This window comes from Heloderma suspectum, chromosome 3 (genome assembly GCF_057233095.1).
Source record: "Heloderma suspectum isolate Gila_16-S chromosome 3, 16-S_ref, whole genome shotgun sequence".
NCBI classification, from domain to species: Eukaryota; Metazoa; Chordata; class Lepidosauria; order Squamata; family Helodermatidae; genus Heloderma; species Heloderma suspectum.
This window is the reverse complement of record NC_139460.1, coordinates 22,748,974-22,769,119: the sequence shown is the minus strand read 5'-3', so window position 1 is coordinate 22,769,119 and position 20,146 is coordinate 22,748,974.

The following is a 20,146-nucleotide window of genomic DNA, read 5'->3' as shown; positions in this document are numbered from 1 at the left end:
TCGCCACAACAAGGCAGTGATCCATGAAGGGGTTAGTAATTCATAGGATTGCACTACAAGACATTTATGACTTGCAGCCTTCCGAGGTGCTATAGGGTACAATTATGATGTCAACAGAGGCCTGCCATTTACTTTGATAAAGCCATAATCATAAGACAATGGAAAATGTTGCTAAGTCCCGCACTGAGAATGGGCAAATACAAATGCATGTTGGTCAGTGTGATGCTATCAGTTAAATCCTCTATTCTGGATAGACAAGATCCATAAAAACAACAATGAACCTGAATTTCATTGTGAAGTCTAAAATACAAAATGAAAACTTCAGAGGTGACTCTCTCTCCTTGCATTCTTTTTCATCCAAGCATCTCCCTTTGTATTTTTGGTTGCATCTGTAAAATCCATGAACACATCCTTTGCTATTAATAATACAAGCCAAACCCACACATTAAGTCTGCCAATTTAAAATGATCATGCCCTGCATATACTAGCTTGTCTTTTTCAGAGCTGATTCTCATTTGTTAGATTTAGTACCCTCATCTATAACCTCTATAGTTCTTTTCCGATGATTTACTCCACAAATGGTGACATCTCCCAATTTACCATCATCTGTGAATTCAATTAACATGCTTTCTTCATCATTTTCAAATTGCAAATGAAGTTATTAATAAAACCAGAATTTCCATGATCTGGTCCTTGGAACGTACTCTGCCTGGATTGACAAATCTGTCAATTTGGTTTCTCTCAATTTGGGAGCAATCCTATGTCCCCTAGACAGTGTCTGGGGGACATAGGATTTTTCAGTATCTGGGCTGCAAGGTCGAAACCAGGGCTCTTACCTTACAGTCCAGAAACCGTGCTCCTCGCCCCGCCCCCCATAGCCAGCGCAGTTCTATCCTCACTGGCTACATCTCTGCACTTGGAAACAGAGCATGGAGACAGGGAAAATGGGGTAGTACCAGGGGTGGGGAGGGGAGGAGACCGTGGAAGCCGCATTACACAGCTTCCTACGTACCATGCAGCCTCCCCCCCTCCCTTCCTGCTCCAAAGCTCCCCAGCTAGACAAGTGAAATTGCCTGACTAGCCAAAAATGCAGGGCACCCAGAGCATGGAGCAGAAGGGTCCCCTCCATGCTCTGGCCCCCCTGCATTGGATAGTCATCAGCCTCTGAGTTTCAGTTTAGAGGCTGGCTGACAATTATATCAATAGGATTGTGCCCTTTGTCATTTTTCCTCTCTTAAGTCCCATTCATCCTAAACGTTGAGATTTTTCTAAAGTTTGTAGGCAGATTTGTACACATTTTTGTGTACATTTCTCCTTATACATCAATTTTTATGAACAATTTTGCTTAATATGTCCATTTTTCACAAGTAATTTTCCTAATATAAGGCATTGTTATTTTCACTCATGTACACATTTTGTGTGCACTTTTCCCAAACATTGCAAAATTTGGAAAAGTGTCAACTTTGAAGGATAAAAGAGTTTCAGATTGCTTAAGGGTTTGAAAGTGCAAATGTCTTCCCCATCCCTAACTCTGCCTAAGCTGTACTTGTAAAGCTGCTGCACATTCAGGGCAGGCAGATAGTTCTATTCATTTCCCTGAGGCTTGCTTGGAGCTCTGCAATGGAACATCCAGGGGACTCCAATAAACATTCTTGATTTACTCCACCAGCATTCTCTTTCTTGAAAAAGCAGTGAATATTTTGGTGTTAGCTACACTGATACATTTTTATTAATGACTTAGATGAGGAGGTGCAAGAAATGCTGATCAAATTTGCAGATGACACAAAATTGGGTGGGATGGCCAATACCCTGGAAGACAGAAACAGAATTCAAAGTGATCTTGATAGGCTGGAGCACTGGGCTGAAAACAACAGAATGACATTTAATGGGGATAAATGCCAAGTTCTGCACCTAGGAAAAAGAAACCAAATGCACAGCTACAAGATGGGGGATACGTGGCTTAACAACACTATGAGCGAGAAGGATCTTGGAATTGTTGTCAATCACAAGCTGAATATGAGCCAACAATGTGATGTGGCTGCAAAAAAGGCAAATGCTCTTTGGGGCTGCATTAATAGAAGCATAGCTTTCAAATCACATGAAGTCCTAGTTCCCCTCTACTCAGCACTGGTTAGGCCTCATCTGGAGTACTGTGTTCAGTTCAGGGCATCACACTTTAAGAAGGATGCAGAGAAGCTGGAGAGGGTTGAGAAGAGGGAAACAAAGCCCTGTGAGGAGAGACTGGAAGAACTGGGCATATTTAGCCTTGAGAAGAGAAGACTGAGGGGAGATAGGATAGCGCTCTTCAAGTACTTGAAAGGTTGTCAGAGAGGAAGGCCAGGATCTCTTCTCGCTCATCCCAGAGTGCAGGACACGGAATACTGGGCTCAAGTTACAGGGAGCCAGATTCCAGCTGAACATCAGGAAAAAATTCCTGACTGTTAGAGCAATATGACAATGGATCCAATTACCTGGGGAGGTGGTGGGCTCTCCCACACTGGAGGCCTTCAAGACGAGGCTGGACAGCCATCTGTCAGGGATGCTCTGACTTGGATTCCTGCATTGAGCAGGGGGTTGGACTCGATGGCCTTGTAGGCCCCTTCCAACCCTACTATTCTATGATTCTATGATATTCATGTTTTATCATACTTCATGAACTCACAAAATGATTTTCAGCTGAATTGGATCAGTGGTCCATTGGATATTTGATCCATGATTTAACAGGGTTGCTGTTAGCCCTTGCTGTAGGTGGCTCTCTGAAAACTTGGGGGGGCTCTTTCCCACCTCTGCTACATGGTTTTTGTTCACTAGAGATAGAGATGCCAGGCATTAAACCTAAAGCAGAAGCTCCATCACCAAGCTACACACACTCTGAGCTGTGTGTGCTTCATTGCTTTTTGAAATATTTGATGTTCAAACATAGGCCAAGGCCTTCCTACTTTCTTTTCTGAGTTAATATCAGAACAGATCCCATTATTGTGTTACATACAGAGGCATCATCATTGGTAACCACTAAGAAATGAAGATGGGGGCAGGGGGGATTGGAGATTGGGATGGCACAAGGGGTCATAATTCACCCAGTCCTTAGGCTCCAGTAGTACATAGCTAGCTATTGCTATAATGATTCAAGAAGCGGTCTTCATGTTTTAGGATGCCCTAACTTTGGACAAAACAAATATTAACAGGACAACTCAATAATAGTCTAATTCAGGTCATTTGAATCTTGTAAAATCCTCTATGAGCATTCTCTGGAAGGAAACTTCTCATGGGCAATTACTGAAAAAGCTGAATAAACTAGAGAGAAACAGCTAATGATGTGAACCGGATCTAAGGGTTGCATATTGCATTTCTTTGTGGGAAAGGGTGGGAAAGGCTCTAATGACTTCATTATCATGGCATGGAATAAACTCAGTCCCTCTTAGGGGTTGGGTTAATGGTCCAAATGATGGATACCCCTGTTCCTGCAGCAATGAACAACAGTTTAACATCCGCAACAAGGCTCTTTTGAATCTCATTTTTATGTCAAATCAGGAAAGGAGCTCATTAATAAAACAAGGATGTCACCCAAAGGAATCCTCTTACTTAAGCCAACACTGAGAGGAGAAAGAACCATCTACAAATAGAGTTGATAAAAATAATAACTTGGCTAACCTGCTGGCCAAATATGAAATTAAAGGAGTCTTGCTACTGTCTCTTTTGTTGAGGCTCACCAATTAAAAAGAAGTATTCCACCAAGTAAAATGGTAATTGGGTGAATCCTTCTATCCAGTATAAAATCAAAATGGTTTGACCAATCTTTCTGAGATTTTCATGTGGAAGGAAGAAGTGATCATGCACATACTCTGAAAATTTCAGGACAATTGATGAAACTTTGAGGGAGAAAGGGCAGTTTAGAGAGAAAAAGAAAAAACCCTCCATTGGTCAAAGGTGATCTGGAAAAAAACGTTGATGATCAATGTGTAATCAGACTTCCTAAAGAGACCAAAAGGGTTTTAACTTGAGACAATGAGTGGGAATTGGGTGGAAAAATATTTTTCTTTTGAGGTTTGTTTTAAAGACTAAATGAGTCTTTAAAATAAGTTTTTGCATGTAATGATAGTCAGTGGGACCAACCATAAGCTGAGCATGCTCAGTAGCATGCCCTCTCTCTCAGTAGCATGAGCATGCTCAGTAGCATTCCCTTCCCCATCACAAGTGTTAGAATCTTTGGGGGTGGCTGCCATTTACTTCGTATTATTGGTGGCTGAAAAGGAAAAAAGAGTACATGATGCTGTTTGGTGCAGTGGTGGGAAGGAGGTAGGGATGTCAGAGAATTCCACCATGGATCTCAGTGAGGCCGAATGCCAGTGCATTCGGCCCCCCAAACTCCATGGCGGAGCGGCCTGCCACCCCCCTGCCCCCCTGCAGATCCCCCCCGGGACGAGACTTACCTGGGGCGGATGTTCCGGGCGGCAGCGGCAGCGGCACCTGGTCTTCCGACCGTCTGCTGCTGCCGCCGCCATTTGCAATCTTGTTGGGGGGGTCGTTTTTTTTTACAAGACATGATAGGCTACGTAAAGATTTACGTAGCCTACCATGGCTGGGTAAAAAAAAAAACACACATATTCAAATGGCGGCAGCTACAGCTGCCGCCATTTGCGTTCCTTATTTTTGGCCATCTTAGTCTACGTAAATATTTATGTAGACTATGACGGGGAAAATAAAGGGGAATGCAAATAGCGTAGCGGGCGCTATTTGTGTCCCTTTTTGATTCGCCTTTTTAGCCTATGTAAATATTTACGTAGGCTAAAACAGTGAGGCAAAAAGGGACGCAAATAGCGCCCGCTACGCTATTTGCATTCCCCTTTATTTTCGCCGTCATAGTCTACGTAAGTATTTATGTAGATTCAGACGGCCAAAAATAAGGAACGCAAATGGCGGCGGCCATAGCCGCCGCCATTTGTGTAGGCGGTTTTTTGTTTTGTTTTTTACCTAGAGCCCTCCGCAGCCGGAAATCCAGCTGCGGATGGCTCTGGCCTGGTCCTGGCTGGCTGCTCCGTGGAGCTGCCGCGGAGCACAGCCGGCCGTGGAGGATTCCGGGGGGGAGGAATGGATCGCCTCCCCCCTCGTCGAGGATTCTGAGTGGAGGGACGGAACTCCTCTCCCCCCACCATCAACAAAATCCACAGAAAGGTAAGTGACTTTCGTACATCCCTAGGGATGGACGAAAGTCACTTACCTGTCCTCGAAGCTTTTCGCGGTGGGGGAGAGGCGCTTCGCTAATCCCCCCGCGAAGTTCAGGCCGGGGGCGGGAGGCTTCCCACCTCGCCCGGCCGAAATTCAGGCCGGGGGAAGGGATGGCGGAGAATTTCTCCCCGAAACTTCGGGGGGCCGAGCGCCAACGTGTTCGGCCCCCCAAACAAGTTTTGGGGAGAAATCCTCCGCACCTCCCCGCACCCTGCACCCCCCCCCAGGACGGGACTTACCTTTGCCGAATGTCCCTCCCAGCGGCGGGTCCGGCCGGCGGTTTGGCGGGTGTTCGTGCGGGGCAGGAGCGGCAGCCGGTCTTTCGACCAGCTGCCGCCGCCGCCACTCCAATAAAAGAAAAAAAAAAACGCCCCCGTGATAGGCTACGTGACGATTAATATAGCCTATCATGGCTGACTTTGCAGATCTAGCCGTGATAGGCTACGTTAATTGTCATGTAGCCTATCACAGGGGCGTTTTTTGTTTTTTTTTTAAACTTTCGAGTTCGCAGCCGGGCGAGGCGGGAAGCCTCCTCCCCGGCCTGAATTTCGGCCGGGGCGAGGCGGGAAGCCTCCCCCCAGCCTGAATTTCAGCCGGGGCGAGGCGGGAAGCCTCCCCCCCCCGGCCTGAACTTCGCGGGGGGAGCAGCGAAGCGCCTCCCCCCCACCGCGAACAAGCTTCGACGACAGGTAAATGACTTTCAGCCACCCCTAGCCGGGGGGGTGGATGGAGTGGATAAGAGCTGGGAGGTTTCCTCAAGTTCTACTTAGGGGAGTAAGATACAATGACTATAGCAACAATGCTGTGAGGCATGCTCATGGGAGTGATAAAAGGGAGGAGTTGCCTCCAGGAAACACGTGCAGAAATTCAACTGGAAAAGATGGTAGCCCCATCTCTGTATGAAGTGTTTGGGATGAGGAAATGGAACGTCTGCCTGCATTGATAGGTGTGGGCAGGACTCCTTCGGAGAGTCAAGCATGTTTACATTAACGGAAAACTCATTGTGTTCTGTGTTACAACATGTAACTTTAGTTTTGGAATGTTGTTGTTGTTCAGTCATTAAGTCGTGTCCGACTCTTCGTGACCCCATGGACCATAGCACGCCAGGCCTTCCTGTCCTGCACTCTCTCCCGGAGTGTGCTCAAGTTCATTGCATCGGTGATGCTATCTAGCCATCTCATCCTCTGTCGTCCCCTTCTCCTTTTGCCTTCAGTCTTTCCCAGCATCAGGGTCTTTTCCAGGGAGTTTTTTTTCTTCGCATTAGGTGGCCAAAATATTTCAGCTTCAGCTTCACTATCTGTCCTTCCAATGAGCACTCCGGGTTGATTTCCTTTAGGATGGACTGATTGGACCTCCTTGCAGTCCAGGGGACTCATAAGAGTCTTCTCCAGCACCACAGTTTGAAAGCATCGATTCTTCAGCGCTCAGCCTTCCGTACAGTCCAGCTCTCACAGCCATACATTACTACTGGGAAAACCATAGCTTTGATTATACGAATCTTTGTTGGCAAGGTGATGTCTCTGCTTCTTACTATGCTGTCTAGGTGTGCCATAGCTTTCCTCCCAAGGAGCAAGCGTCTTTTAATTTCATGGCTACAGTCACCGTCTGCGGTGATCTTAGAGCCCAAGAAAGTAAAATCTGTCACTGTTTCCATTTCTTCCCCTTCTATATGCCAGGAAGTGATGGGGCCAGATGCCATGATCTTCGTTTTTTTAATGTTGAGTTTCAAACCAGCTTTTGCACTCTCCACTTTCACCCTCAACAAGAGGCTCTTTAGATCCTCTTCGCTTTCTGCCATTAGGGTGGTGTCGTCTGCGTATCTGAGGTTGTTGATAATTCTCCCAGCAATCTTAATTCTGACCTGTGATTCATCTAGGGATGGACGAAAGTCCCTTACCTGTCCTCGAAGCTCGCTTCGTGGTGGGGGGGAGGCGCTTCGGTTCTCCCCCCGAAATTCATGAGAGGGGGGGAGGCGCCCCGCCTCGCCCAGCCGAAATTCAGGCCGGGTGGGAGGCACCCCATCCCTCGCCGGCGAAATTCAGGCTGGGTAGAAGCACCCCGTCTACCCGGCCACGAAAAAAAAGTAAAAAAAAAAAACACCCCCGTGATAGGCTACGTAACGATTTACATAGCCTATCATGGCTAGATTTCCAAAGTCAGCCATGATAGGCTACGTAAATCGTCACGTAGCCTATCACAGGTGACTTTGAAAAAAAAATAAAGCATGTACGCAAATGGCGGCCCCCATAGGGCGCCACCATTTGCGTTCCTTATTTGGTCCCTGTAGTCTACGTAAAGTTTTACGTAGACTACGGCGAAAATAAGGGCAACGCAAATAGCCAGACGATACCACCCTAATCGGCTGCCGCCCCCGCCCCTGACGAAGACCAGATGAACCGCCACCGGGACCTGCCACCGGGAGGGACATTCATGAAAGGTAACTCCCATCCCGGGGGGGGGCGGGGGGGGTGGAGAGTTTCACCGCCGATTTCGGGGGGCCGAATTTGTTGGCACTCGGACACCCGAAGTTTCGGGGAGAAATTCTCCCCATCCCTAGATTCATCCAACCCGGCGTTTCTCATGATGTACTCTGCATATAAATTAAATAAGCAGGGCGACAATATACAGCCTTGTCGCACTCCTTTCCCAATTTTGAACCAATCAGTTGTTCCATGTCCAGTTCTTACTGTTGCTTCTTGACCCTCATACACGTTTCTCAGGAGACAAGTGAGGTGGTCTGGTACTCCCATCTCTTTAAGAATTTGCCACAGTTTGTTGTGATCCACACAATCAAAGGCTTTAGCGTAGTCAATGAAGCAGAAATAGATGTTTTTCTGGAATTCTCTTGCTTTCTCCATGATCCAGCGAATGTTAGTGATTTGATCTCTAGTTTCTCTGCCTCTTCGAAACCCCGCTTGTACTTCCGGTAGGGATGTACGAAAGGTACTTACCTTTCGCGAATTATGTTTATGGTTGGGGGGGAGGCGTTCCATCCCTCCCTCCGGGATCGTGGCCGCGGGGGGGAGGCGCTCCGTTCCTCCCCCCCCCCCGGAATCCTGGCCGGCCAGCTGTGCTCCGCAGCGATTCTGTGGAGCGGCCGGCCGGCTCTGCCAGCAGCCGGACATCCGGCCGCTGGCTAGCAGGGATGCAAATGGCGGTGGCTGTAGCCGCCGCCGTTTGCGTTCCTGCAGTCAGCCGTGATAGGCTATGTAAATGTTTACGTAGCCTATCACAGCTGACTTAAAAAAAAAAAACGCGTATGCAAATGGCGACGGCCACGGCCGCTGCCATTTGCGTTCCTTATTTTGGCATGTCTTAGTCTACGTCAAGACTTACGTAGACTAAGACGGCGAAAATAAGGGGAACGCAAATAGCGTAGATGCTACGCTATTTGCGTTCCCCTTATTTTCGCTGTCTTAGTCTACATAAATGTTTACTTAGACTAAGACGTGCCAAAATAAGGAACGCAAATGGCGAAGGCCACGGCCGCCGCCATTTGCGTACGTGCATTTTTGTTTTTGTTTTTTTTAAAGTCAGCCGTGATAGGCTATGTAAACATTTACGTAGCCTATCACAGGTTTTTTTAAAACCTAGCCATGATAGGCTACGTAAATCTTTACGTAGCCTATCACATTTTGTTTTTGTTTTTGTTTTAAACTGGAAATGGCAGCGGCAGCCGGTCGGAAGACCGGCCGCCGCAGCCGCTGCCACCGCCGAACCGCCGCCGGAGCCGCCGCCGCCAGGAAGATCCGCCCAAAGTAAGTCTCGTCCCGTGGGGTGGGGGGGCAGGCTGTTCCGCCACTGATTTCAGGGGGCCGAATACGGTGGCATTCGGCCTCCCCGAGATCCGTGGCGGAACTTTTGTACATCCCTAACTTCCGGTAGTTCTCGGTTCACATGCTGCTGAAGCCTAGCTTGTAGGATTTTGAGCATCACCTTGCTGGCATTTAAACGAGCGCAATTGTGTGGTAGTTTGAACACTCTTTGGCATTGCCCTTCTTTGGAACTGGAATGTAAACTGACCTCTTCCAGTCTTGTGGCCACTGTTGAGTGGTCCAAATGTGTTGGCATATTGAGTGCAGCACTTTAGCACTCTTTTTTTTATCTTTGCTGTTTTAAATCTGTATTTTAAACTCTTGCACTGCTGCTACGTTTTATTGTGGTTGTATTGTTATATTGTGGTTGTATTGTTATATTGTGGTTTTAATGTTCTATATATTTTAAATTGTTTTATTGTGTGTTGTTTGGTTTTAATTTTTGTGAACCGCCCAGAGAGCTTCGGCTATTGGGTGGTATAGAAATGAAATAAATAAATAAATAAATAAATAAATCTTTTAGGATTTTAAATAGCTCAGCTGGAATGCTGTCATCTCCGCTAGCTTTGTTGTTAGTAATGCTTCCTAAGGCCCACTTGACTTCACTCTCAAGGATGTCCGGCTCAAGGTCAGTGACCACACTATCATGGCTATCGGGGACATTAAGATCTTTCCAGTATAGTTCTTCTGTGCATTCTTTCCACCTCTTCTTAATCTCATCTGCTTCTGTTAGGTCCCTGCCTTCTTTGTCCTTTATCATGCCCATCTTTGCACAAAACATTCCCTTGAGATCTCCGATTTTCTTGAAAAGATGTCTAGTCTTTCCCATTCTATTGTTTTCCTTGATTTCATATTACGCCAGTACTTTTCCAGCTGCACTGGCTGCCAGTCCATTTCCGGGCCCGATTCAAAGTGCTGGTGTTAACATTCAAAGCCCTTAACGGCTTGGGGCCAGGTTACCCGAAGGATCGCCTCCTCCCATATGTGCCTGCCCGGACCTTAAGATCATCAGCAGCAGCCCTTCTCCGTGAGCCCCTGCCAAAGGAAGTGAGGCGGGTGGCTACTAGAAGGAGGGCTTTTTCTGCTGTGGCACCCTGGCTCTGGAATGAGCTCCCTAGTGAGGTTCGCCTGGCGCCTACATTGTATTCCTTTCGGTGCCAGGTGAAGACCTTTTTATTTTCCCAGGCATTTTAGCATTTTAGCTTTCTAAATTTTTATCTTTGCTGTATTAAATCTGTATTTTAACCTCTTGCACTGCTGCTAGGTTTTATTGTGGTTGTATTGTTATATTGTGGTTTTAATGTTCTATATATTTTAAATTGTTTTATTGTGTGTTGTTTGGTTTTAATTTTTGTGAACCGCTCAGAGAGCTTCGGCTATTTGGCGGTATTTATTTATTTAAATAAATAAATAAATTCTTTGCATTGTTCATTTAAGAAGGCCTTCTTGTCTCTCCTTGCTATTCTCTGGAACTCTGCATTCCATTGGATATATCTTCCCCTTTCTCCCTTGCTTTTCGCTTCCCTTCTTTCCTCAGCTACTTGTAAAGCCTCATCAGACAGCCACTTGGCTTTCTTGCATTTCTTTTTCTTTGGGATGGATTGAGCTGCTGCCTCCTGAACAATGTTACAGACCTCCATCCATAGTTCCTCAGGCACTCTGTCTATCAGGTCTAATCCCTTAAATCTATTCCTCACCTCCACTGTATATTCATAAGGGATATGATTTAGGCCATGCCTGAATGGTTTAGTGGTTTTCCCTACATTCTTCAATTTAAGCCAAAATTTTGCAATGAGAAGCTTCATGATCTGGGCCACAGTCAGCTCCAGTTTTGGAATATTGAAGAGTAAAAAGGAGCTTGGTGGGTCTGCTTTCCTTCATCAGGACTTTTTAAATTTTATCTTGCTTGGTGAAAAGTGAAATAAGAGGATAAAATCTAAGATGTATATAGACTGTTTCCTACTGTTATTTTGTGAGTGTGGGGGGGGGAGGGTAGAATCACCACATATTGAACTTTGGAGTTATCTCTATGAGGACATAGGGAAACGTCTAGGCTGGAGCCAGTAATAGCTGAGAAAAATGTCAACAGCATGTCATGTGTTACCATGGCAAATTACCAAGTTTCATCTACTATTTGTCTTCCCACTAGTCTCCTTCCCTCCCCAGTGCCTGGTTGTTCAAGGGTGGGAGGAGAGATTTATAAACTAAAGACAAGCCTCTGTGTTGACTGGTAGAAAGAGAAAAGTAACCACCCCACCTTCAATCTTTCTGCAAAGTCTTAAGAATTTTGCAGCCCCTAGGAGAGGGGAAATCAAGGCAAAGGCAGACTAAGGATTTCAAACATTATCAGTCTATCCTTTGATGAGAAATTGTAGTACATGAGGAACAAGATGGTTTGGCTGGCTGTGTGTGTATATGAAGAGGCAGCTGTTTTTCCCTCAGAGTGCCCCCCTGAATGTGCTAAGGTTCAGTTTGGGGAAACAAACATGGCAGCAGCAAGCATGACTGAGTTTCAACTTCAAGATCTCAGCAGGTTTCCCAAGAAAGTATCCACCTGAACCACAAAAGTGACAAATATTGGGGGGGGGGGTCCAGTTTTGCATTCCTGAGAATTTGGATGAGAAAGTGAAAGGACATTCTTTGCCCAGCCCATCCTGTTTCCAGGCAGATTCAGGCCTCCCACCCACACCCACCCCTCCAAATAACTGTTGGTGGGCTGGTGGGGGTGAGTAATTGTGGTATGAGATTGACTCAGCAATCCTAAATATGTCTACACAGAAGCAAGTCCCATTGAGTTTAATGGGGCTCGCTTTCAGGCAAGTAGGTATAGGTTTGCAGCCTAAATGAAAAAAGGTTGAAGGAAGCTAGCAATATTGGGAAGCTGTGATACCTGAAACAGAGGTGCAGATCACCACTTGGAGGTAAAATGGAATAATAAATAATAAAGGAATCATTTTTATTGTTTTATTAATTAATAATTAATATTTTATTTTATTGTTGTACATTCCAGTACAAAATGCATTTTTAAGTACCATTGATTATAAGGGGATCCCTTTCATTTATAGTGCAATCATATGTGTGTCTACTCAGAAGTAAGTCCCACTGAGTACAATGGGGCATGCTCCCAAGTAAATGGGTACAGGGCCCCTGCCCTGAAAGGTGACGAAGAAATAATTTAAATAAATAAAATAAAAATAGGATTTCAGCCTTGGTATATTATTATCAGAGAGAGCATAACTTCTAGGCCCATTTCTTAATTTGAAAATGAGTTTGAACTCCTGACTCTCACTTTGATTTTATATTAAATGTTGACATGGCATAAGGTCCAGGCTACAAGAGGCTTGGTTGCCAGCTGAGTAATAACTGCAGTTCAATTCCTCCATTAAACGAACCCATGAAATTCAATAAAAAAGAAGCCTGCGATTTACACACATACACAAATTAATCCTATAGAGTTTTCAACCAAGCACCAAAAAGCAGGGCAATTGTGAGTTGTGGCTCACAAGCCTTGACACGATATCCTAAGGAGGCAGAAAGTACCAGTGAAATTCTCATTCCCCCAACTCAGATAAACCATGTGGACAGGATGGGGAATATGTGATATGCACAGCTGACTGTGGGGTTGTGGAAAAGTGATGGCAAACAACTTAGGTCTACCTACTTCTCTTCTTTAGAGCAGATTCCCCAACCTGGGGCTCCGGGACCCTCCAGTTGTGTTAGACACTGCAACTGCCATCCTTGCTCACCAGCCCATCCTCTTTTCCAGAATTAGGATAGAACTAATGCGATCCACCAAGGAACTCCAAAATAGGTGCAGCACTTAATCTTAAATCAAATGAGGATGCCCCTAATGAATCCTGAATACCTAATCCAGGCAGTTCTTTTTTACGTGCTTTTTTGGCAGCTAAAAAAAGAAAACCCTGCTTCCCTTCTTGGATGATTTTTCAAGCACGGCTTGCAAAAATGTTCATCTGTTCATTTGCATTGCTCACTCTCAAGTGACTTCATTTGCTCTCAGTGACATCATCATATAGCCTAATCTGATTGCCTACGTAGTGCTATGACACCATTCCATTTGCTGCGTGATCCGTGATTGTCCAGGACCACCTTTTGTACAATTCCAGGAAGGACAAGGTAGAATAACTAGAAGGGAATGGCACTGAAGCAGCAGCAGCTTGGTGAACCAATGAGCTAAATCCAATATTACACGAGCAAACTTCCACTTGCACAACAGGGGTTTCCCTTCCCCTCCTCCCCCTGCAGCCCTCAAAATCTTCTCCAGAGAGTCTCTCCAGACCATGCATGGGAGGCTGAAGAGGGAAGGGGAATTTTTATCCACCATCCATTCTGCTGGCAGAAGGACATCACTGGATCCCACCCAATGCTACTGAAGAGGATTGGAAAAGGTAAATTCTCTCTCACGTACTCGTGTGCTCTCTCTCTCTCTCTCTCTCTCTCTCTCTCACTCACTCACACACACACCATCTCTAACCCCTCCCTTGCTTTTTTTGGCCAGCAATCAAAACTGGAGAATATTCAGTACTATCCTACATCTGAAAGAATTTCATGGCTATTCTTGCCTTTCCCTGATTAAAACATACAGACTTGAAATGAAAAGACCAGTCCTACCACCCAATAAAAAAGAGAAGCAATTCCAATTCTCTATAAACTCAGAATTATATAAAAGAATGACGTGTCTGGCTTTACCTCTTCTGTATAAGAGAGGAAACTATTGTTTGATGCGCATTTTGGCTTATCAGCCCCGGCCTTCCACTTAGTGTGTTTGATAGCCATGTAGCAGACCATATAAATTCTGTGGCTGAAACTGTATTTACTCACTTTCTGTGAGTCTGTAAAACTTAGAAAGCCTACTAGGATTTCAAAGTCACTCCCATTAATTACTGCCATGCCTTCCCCTGATGCTGAGGTCTCAGAGGAAGAGTTTGATTCAGAGATAGAAGAATCTGATTTAGGACTTCGTCAAGGTATAGAATGTCAGGGTGCTGAGAATTTGTCTCTGTCTAGTTGCACAGAAGATTGCAGCTGGGGGGAGGCAGTGACCCCTTCTCAACTACAGCCAGAGCTAGCCTTGGAAAAAGCACCCAGGTCACCACAGCAGCCTAAAAAACATTCTTTGGTAAGTGGTGAAGAGGCAAACTTGGCTGAAAAAAAGGCATGCCCAAGGCTGTCTCCTAGGCAATGTTAGTGGCTGAAAAGGCAAAAGGAACATCACCCATTTAGACAGAGTTCTTGACTTCAGGCTAAGATTTCCCGTAGGGCTAGATTGACAAGCGAGATACTCTAGTCGCCCCACCCCTGCTGAAACGCTGGCACAGAGGCAAAAGAGGTTTGTTTGTGGGTATGTCACTGGTATCAGGCACTCCTTTGCTCAGACTACTCTTGAACCCTGAACTAATGCATGCCTTGAATCCTATGCCTTTGGGCCCTGTCTTGGAATATACTGCTGGACTTTAAGTTTCTGGCCCCTGTTTGGATTATCTGAGTTTATTATTCTATTTATTTATACCCTGCCTTTTCCCCAGTATTGGGACACAAGGCAGCTTATCAAAATTAAAACATATACAATTAAAACATATGAAAATATACAAAAGATAAAATATAAATCAAACAACAATACAATTAAAATTATATTAAAACATTTAAACAGCATTTTAAAACGGCATTTTAGCAGCTTACACCCAGGTTCCAACTATGTCCCAAAGGCCTGCTGGAACAAGAATGTTTTAGCCTGCCTCTGGAAACACATCAAGGAGGGAGCCATCCTAGCCTCCTTGGGAAGGGTGTTCCACAGCCGTGGGGCAGCCACTCAGAAGGCCCTCTCCCAGGTTCCCACCAAATGTGCCTGTGACAGTGGTGGGACTGAGAGAAGGGCCTCCCCAGAGGATCTCAGGACATGGGGAGATTCATAAGAGAGGATACGGTCTTTCAGATAACCTGGACTGGAGTTGTATAGGGCTTTATTAGTCATAGCCAGCACTTTGAATTGTGCCTGGAAACAGACTGGAAGCCAGTGAAGCTGTTTTAACAAGGGAGTTGTATGCTCCCTATAACCAGCCCCAGTCAACAGTCTGGCAGCAGCTCTTTGAACCAACTGCAGTTTCCAAACACTCTTCATAGGCAGCCCCACGTAGAGCACGTTGCAGTAATCCAAATGGGATGTAACTAAGGCATGTGTCACCGTGGCCAGATCAGACATCTCCAGGAATAGGTGCAGTTGGCGCACTAGTTTTAACTGTGCAAAAGCACTCCTGGCCACTGCTGAAACCTGAGCATCCAAGCCCAGGGCTGAATCCAGGAGCACCCCCAAACTGCGAACCTGAGTCTTCAGGGGGAGCGCAACCCCATCCAACACAGGCTGAAGCCTGAATCCCTATTCCCTGATCTGCCTTTTGACTGACCAGGAGCACCTCTGTCTTGTCTAGATTAAGTTACAATTTGTTCTCCATCATCCAGTCCATTACTGATGCCAAACACTGGTTAAGGACAGAAACTGCTTCCTTGGAATCTGATGGAAAGGAGTAGTAGAGCTGGGTGTCATCAGCATATTGGGGGCACCGAACTCCAAAACTCTGGACAACCTCTCCCAGTAGTTTCATGTAGATATTAGATAGCATGGGGAACAGAACAGAACCCTTAGGGACCCCACAAGCTAACAGCCACAGAGCCAAAAACAGGCATCCCCCAACACCACCTTCTGAGTTTGCCCCCCTAGGAAGGAATGGAGCCACTGTAAAACAGTACCCCCAAGTCCCATCCCAGCAAGGTGTCCCAGAAGAATACCATGGTTGATGGTATCGAATGCCACTGAGAGGTCCAGCAGAACTAACAGGGACAGACTCTCCTGTCCATTTCCTGACATAGGTCATCGTCCAAGGCGACCAAAGCTGTCTCTCTCCCATACCCAGGCCTGAAACCAGATTGAAATGGATCAAGATAACCCATTTCATCCAGGAACCCCTGGAGCTGGGAGGCCACCACACACTCTAATACCTTGCCCAAAAATAGTACGTTAGAGACTGGGCGATAGTTATCTAGCATGGTGGGATTCAGGGAAGACTTCTTCAACAGAGGTCTCACAACTGCCTCTTTTAAGCATAATGGAACAATGCCTTGTTCCAGAGAGGCATTAACCACTTCCGTTGTCCATTCAGCCAGTCCTCCTCTGGCCTCTTTAATAAGCCAGGAGGGGCAAGGATCCAGCATACATATGGTGGCTCTCACTGATCCAAGGATCTTGTCCACATCCTCGGGCTGCACAAATTGAAAAGAATCCATCCACACTGAACAAGCAGGAGCCAAGGTGACATCCACAGGATCTGCATCAACTACAGCATCCAAGTCTGAACAGATCCGAGCGATTTTATCAGCAAAGTGCTGGGCAAATTGTTCAGAGTGGGCTGTTGAGTGGTCAGAATTTTCATCACAAGGGCCAGGATGTAGAAGGCCCCTGGCCACTCGAAACAGCTCCACCAGCCGGCTCCCTGCAGATGCAATGGTGGCAGAAAAGAAAGACTTTTTTGCTGCCCTCACTGCCGCGAAGTAGGCTTTCAGATAAGCTCTAGCCCATGTTCGATCAGACTTGTTCCAAGTTTTCTGCCAACATCACTTTAGTCTCCGTCTCACTCCATGTATTTGAACTTGGGTTCACTAAGAACTCTGATGTGTGGGGTGCCTGGGTTTGTGTCCTGCTGTAACGAAGGAGTTCACTGCTTCTTTAACACATGTGTGGTTGCTGGTGTTTCAAGGGAGTGTTGTTGTTGTTGATCAGTCATTCAGTCATGTCCGACTCTTCATGACCCCATGGACCATAGCACGCCAGGCGATCCTGTTCTCCGCTCTCTCCCGGAATGTGTTCAAGTCCATATTCATTGCATCGGTGATGCTATCTAGCCATCTCATCCTCTGCCATCCCCTTCTCCTTTTGCCTTCAATCTTTCCCAGCATCAGGGTCTTTTCCAGGGAGTTTTCTCTTCGCATTAGGTGGCCAAAATATTTCAGCTTCAGCTTCAGTATCTGACAATTACATAGTTGGAGAACCAGTTTGGGTGAGAGACTATTGCCATCAATAACGGAAGTCATAAAATCTGCAGAAATGTTTTCAAAGCCCATTTCAAATGTTCAGGTAATGCACAAAATGGGTTGGATCCAGATATGCACTCACAGAAGAGTTGTAGCGGCAGCATAGTTCTGAGAAAACATTGCGGAAGTGGTAGCACACCATGCACAGATTGAAATCTGGTCTTGACGTAAGAGTGCATGTATTGGGTGAAGCATGTCGCACAGTATGCTGCGTAATGTTGTGAAAGAGCCTAGCGCTCACTGGATCAGGATCCTTGCATTAGTGGAACAACATCACGCAATGGGGCAAAAGGCTGTTCCAGTTGCACAACACACCTTCAGGCTCATGTAGGACAAAATCTGGATCCAACCCTCTATCTGTATATAGCATAGGGATGTCAGAGAATTCCGTGATGGATCTCGGTGAGGCCGAATGCCAGTGCATTCGGGCCCCCAAAACCCATCACGGAACGAAGCCCCCACCCCCCCAATCCACGAAAGGCATGCGGGATGAAGTCCCCACCACACCCACCCCATGAAAGGCACACGAAACGGAGCACCTACCTGCTCCTGTCTGCGCTGCTGTGCGAATGGTGGCCATCCTGCGGCTGCCATTCGCTTCCTCCTTCTTCAGCCATGATAGGCTACGTAAATACTTACGTAGCCTATCACGGCTAACGCAGGGACACCATTTGTGTCCCTGCAGAGGCCATGATAGGCTACATAAGTATTTACATAGCCTATCATGGCGGGGGGGGAACCCAAGCATACGCAAATGGCAGTAGCCGCCGCCATTTGCATACGCTCGGGTTTTCCCCCTGCCGTGATAGGCTATGTAAATTTTTACGTAGCCTATTACGGCGAAAGAAAGGGATGCAAATGACGGCGGCTACGACAGCCGCCATTTGCATCCCTGCAAATCCCTGGCAAGCCGGCGGCTCTGCGGCTTGGCCACGGAGCGGAGCCAGCTGGCCAGGATTCCGGGGGGAGGGACGGAGCACCTTCCCCCCCCCAGTGGAACCCGGCGAAGCCAGGTAAGCGGGGTTTTGTACACCCTACTATAACAAGGTGCTGAACTTCTTTTGGCCTGAGGGCTAAATTCAATTTTGGAGAAGCTCTTGGGAATGGTTTTCCAGTAGTAAGTGAGGCCAAAGACAAAATGAGGCAGAGCCAAAATACCAAAACACTACAGTATAATTTAGCTTAAGGCTCTTACTGCCAGTAAGCCACCAAATGATCAACAGTCAGGAGAAAGGGGGTGAGGTCCCAGGAAGGGAGGGTCACCATCTGGAAAACCCTGGTGGTCAGGAGTGGGATCCCAGGTGAGCCAGATTTCTCCCGCAGGCCTGAGATCCAGCACTCCTGGTAGGTATCAAATAAGGAGAAGTGGATAGACAGGGCCAAATTATACCTTACATACAGTTGCATGTAACTTTCCACTAACACCTTGCACAATTTAGAATCCTGAAATTTGTCCTTCACCATATGGAGGGCTGCCATCAAGAGGAAGGTGATGTGCCAGAGTGAGAGGGGCTTGCCGGTGCACCCTGGCTGTCCCTCGCATGATTTTTAATCACTAGGTAAAAGAGAGCACTTGAACAGGGCTAATGTGTATTCACTTTCCATCTTAATACGTGAAGGATCGCATGCATTCAGCTACATCTCAAAAATGGCTCTTATGCCCTTTGGCGAGAAACGCTTTCATTGAAATTAGTACCCTAAGGCTGCCCTCCTATATAGAGTTACCTGGGAGCAAGGCTCATTGAGCTCAGTGGGGCTTATGTTTGAGTAGACATGCATAGGATCGCCTGGTAAAAGAAGTCATACTTTTAACGGGACCCTTGTCAGGAGTACAATAGTGAACATCAGTTGCAAGGGGCTTAATTTGCAAGTCTGTCATCTGCTAGTCTACAGAGGAACAGTCAAAAACCATGAGAAGATGAAATGAGATGTTTGAATGACCCTAGAGAATTAAAACTGTTCTCTCTATGGTTTCCCTTTGATCTAATTCTCACTGGAGGTTATTTTGTTGTTCTGACACACCTTGCAAGTTACACTAAATAAAAGATTTTCATCTAAAAACACAGCACTCTGATTCCAGCCCCTCTCCCCAATGAGCCTCACACTGATTTTAATAAGTTTGTAAAGTTGTGCAACATAAGAAGTGTGTGGCTAGGAGGAGGAAAAACACCGCAATGTACTTTCAGCTCACTAGCTTGTTAGTTAACAGCACTGATATTAACGAAATAGACACAGAGAATAAATCATTCACAGAGAAGTATGACAGAAGAGCCACATTTGTACATAGCTGTCAAAATTATGAACATAGGAAGTTGTCATATATCATGTCAGATCATTGGTCCATGTAGCCCAATATTGTCTACTTTGACTGGCAGTGGCTCTTTGGGGTCTTTCCCATCACCTGCTTTTTGTTGTTGTTTATTCGTTCAGTTGCTTCCGACTCTTCGTGACTTCATGGACCAGCCCACGCCAGAGCTTCCTGTCAGCCATCTCCACCCCCAGCTCCCCCAAGGTCGAGTCTGTCACCTCCAGAATATCATCCATCCATCTTGCCCTTGGTCGGCCCCTCTTCCTTTTGCCTTCCACTTTCCCTAGCATCAGCATCTTCTCCAGGGTGTCCTGTCTTCTCATGATGTGGCCAAAGTACTTCAGTTTTCCCTTTAATATCATTCCCACAAGTGAGCCATCTGGCTTTATTTCCTGGAGTATAGACTGGTTTGATCCTCTTGCAGTCCAAGGCACTCTCAGAATTTTCCTCCAGCTCCACAGTTCAACAGCATCTATCTTCCTTCGCTCAGCCTTCCTTACGGTCCAGCTCTCGCAGCCATAAGTTACTACGGGGAATACCATTGCTTTAACGATGCAGACTTTTGTTGTCAGTGTAATGTCGCTGCTCTTCACTCTTTTATCAAGATTTGTCATTGCTGTCCTCCCAAGAAGTAAACATCTTCTAATTTCCTGGCTGCAGTCAGCATCTGCAGTAATCTTTGCGCCTAGAAATACAA